Genomic DNA, 3,715 nt, shown 5'->3' on the forward strand with positions numbered 1-3,715 from the left:
AAAATGGAAGTTCATTCAAGAAACCACTATACCTTAACGATCTGTTTGGAAATTAAACAAAAAAGGAAGTTTAATAGAAAAGTAAATTGAATAAAAATAGAAGTTGAATAAAAATAAAAATGAAAGTTGCATAAAATTAAAAATGGAAGTTCAATCCAGAAACCACTATATCTTAACGATCTATTTGGAAATTAAATAAAAAAGAAAGTTGAATAGAAAAGTAAATTGAATAAAAATGGAAGTCGAATAAAAATAAAAAAGGAAGTTGCAAAAAATTAAAAATGGAAGTTCATTCAAGAAACTACTATACCATAACGATCTATTTGGAAAGTAAATAAAAAAGGAAGTTGAATAGAAAAGTAAATTGAATAAAAATGGAAGTTGAACAAAAATAAAAATAAAAGTTGCATAAAATTAAAAATGGAAGTTCAATGCCGAAACCACTACACCTTAACGATCTATTTGGAAATTAAATAAAAAAGGAAGTTGAGTAGAAAAGAAACTTGAATTAAAAAGGAAGTACAATAAAAATGAAAGTTGCAGAAAATTTAAAATGGAATTTCATTCAAGAAACCACTATACCTTAACGATCTATTTGGAAATTAAATAAAAACAGAAGTTGAAAAGAAGAATAAATTGAATAAAAATAGAAGTCGGATAAAAAAAAAATGGAAGTTGCAGAAAATTAGAAATGGAAGTTCATTTAAGAAACCATTATACCATAACGATCTATTTGGAAATTAAATAAAAAACGAAGTTTAATAGAAAAGTAAATCGAATAAAAATGGAAGTTGAATAAAAATAAAAGGGAAAGTTGCATAAAATTCAAAATGCAAGTTCAATCCAGAAACCACTATACCTTAACAATCTATTTGGAAATTAAATAAAAAATGAAATTGAAGAGAAAAGAAACTTGAATAATAAAAGATGTTGAATTGAAATAAAAATGGAAGTTGCAGAAAATTAAAATTGGAAGTTTATTAGAGAAACTACTATACCGTAACGATCTATTTGGAAATTAAATAAAAAAGGAAGTTGAATAGAAAAATAACTTAAATAAAAATGGAAGTCGAGTAAAAATAAAAATCGTAGTTGTAGAAAATTAAAAATGGAAGTTCATTCAAGAAAGCACTATACCTTAACGATCTGTTTGGAAAATAAACAAAAAAGGAAGTTTAATAGAAAAGTAAATTGAATAAAAATGGAAGTTGAATAAAAATAAAAATGAAAGTTGCATAAAATTGAAAATGGAAGTTCAATCCAGAAACCACTATACCGTAACGATCTATTTGGAAATGAAATAAAAAATGAAGTTAAATAGAAAAGTAAATTGAATAAAAATGGAAGTCGAATAAAAATAAAAATGGAAGCTGCAGAAAATTAGAAAGGGAAGTTCATTCAAGAAACCACTATACCATAACGGTCTATTCGGAAATTAAATGAAAAAGGAAGTTGAATAGAAAAGTAAATTGAATAAAAATGGAAGTTGAATAAAAATAAAAATGAAAGTTGCATGAAATTAAAAATGGAAGTTCAATGCAGAAACCACTATACCTTAACGATCTATTTGAAAATTAAATAAAAAAGGAAGTTGAGTAGAAAAGAAACTTGAATTAAAAAGGAAGTACAATAAAAATGAAAGTTGCAGAAAATTTAAAATGGAAGTTCATTCAAGAAACCACTATACCTTAACGATCAGTTTGGAAATTAAATAAAAACGGAAGTTGAAAAGAAAAATAAATTGAATAAAAATAGAAGTCGAATAAAAAAAATGGAAGTTGCAGAAAATTAAAAATGGAAGTTCATTCAAGAAACCATTATACCTTAACGATCTATTTGGAAATAAAATAAAAAACGAAGTTTAATAGAAAAGTAAATTGAATAAAAATGGAAGTTGAATAAAAATAAAAGTGAAAGTTGCATAAAATTCAAAATGCAAGTTCAATCCAGAAACCACTATACCTTAACAATCTATTTGGAAATTAAATAAAAAAGGAAGTCGAAGAGAAAAGAAACTTGAATAAAAAAAGATCTTGAATTGAAATAAAAATGGAAGTTGCAGAAAATTAAAATTGGAAGTTTATTAGAGAAACTACTATACCTTAACGATCTATTTGGAAATTAAATAAAAAAGGAAGTTGAATAGAAAAATAACTTAAATAAAAATAGAAGTCGAGTAAAAATAAAAATGGAAGTTGCAGAAAATTAAAAATGGAAGTTTATTCAAGAAACCACTATACCTTAACGATCTGTTTGGAAAATAAACAAAAAAGGAAGTTTAATAGAAAAGTAAATTGAATAAAAATGGAAGTTGAATAAAAATAAAAATGAAAGTTGCATAAAATTGAAAATGGAAGTTCAATCCAGAAGCCACTATACCGTAACGATCTATTTGGAAATTAAATAAAAAATAAAGTTAAATAGAAAAGTAAATTGAATAAAAATGGAAGTCGAATAAAAATAAAAATGGAAGCTGCAGAAAATTAGAAAGGGAAGTTCATTCAAGAAACCACTGTACCATAACGGTCTATTTGGAAATTAAATGAAAAAGGAAGTTGAATAGAAAAGTAAATTGAATAAAAATGGAAGTTGAATAAAAATAAAAATGAAAGCTGCCTGAAATTAAAAATGGAAGTTCAATGCAGAAGCCACTATACCTTAACGATCTATTTGAAAATTAAATAAAAAAGGAAGTTGAGTAGAAAAGAAACTTGAATTAAAAAGGAAGTACAATAAAAATGAAAGTTGCAGAAAATTTAAAATGGAAGTTCATTCAAAAAACCACTATACCTTAACGATCAGTTTGGAAATTAAATAAAAACGGAAGTTGAAAAGAAAAATAAATTGAATAAAAATAGAAGTCGAATAAAAAAAAACGGAAGTTGCAGAAAATTAAAAATGGAAGTTCATTCAAGAAACCATTATACCTTAACGATCTATTTGGAAATTAAATAAAAAACGAAGTTTAATAGAAAAGTAAATTGAATAAAAATGGAAGTTAAATAAAAATAAAAGTGAAAGTTGCATAAAATTCAAAATGCAAGTTCAATCCAGAAACCACTATACCTTAACAATTTGTTTGGAAATTAAATAAAAACGGAAGTTGAATAGAAAAGAAACTTGAATAAAAAATAGATGTTGAATAGAAATAAAAATGGAAGTTGCAGAAAATTAAAATTGGAAGTTTATTCAAGAAAACCACTATACCTTAACGATCTACTTGGAAATTAAATAAAAAGGGAAGTTGAATAGAAAAATAACTTTAATAAAAATGGAAGTCGAATAAAAATAAAAATGAAAGTTGCATAAAATTGAAAATGGAAGTTCAAACCAGAAACCACTATACCATAACGATCTTTTTGGAAATTAAATACAAAGGGAAGTTGAATAGAAAAGTAAATTGAATAAAAATGGAAGTTGAATAAAAATAAAATTGAAAGTTGTATAAAATGAAAAATAGAAGTTCATTGCAGAAACCACTATACCTTAACGATCTATTTGGAAATTAAATAAAAAAGAAAGCTGAGTAGAAAAGAAACTTGAATTAAAAAGGAAGTACAATAAAAACGAAAGTTGCAGAAAATTTAAAATGGAAGTTCATTCAAGAAACCACTATACCTTAACGATGTATTTCGAAATTAAATAAAAACGGAAGTTGAAAAGAAAAATAAATTCAATAAAAATAGAAGTCGAATAAAAAAAATGGAAGTTGCAG

This window comes from Camellia sinensis, chromosome 2 (genome assembly GCF_055761805.1).
Source record: "Camellia sinensis isolate YWXY chromosome 2, ASM5576180v1, whole genome shotgun sequence".
NCBI classification, from domain to species: domain Eukaryota; kingdom Viridiplantae; phylum Streptophyta; class Magnoliopsida; order Ericales; family Theaceae; genus Camellia; species Camellia sinensis.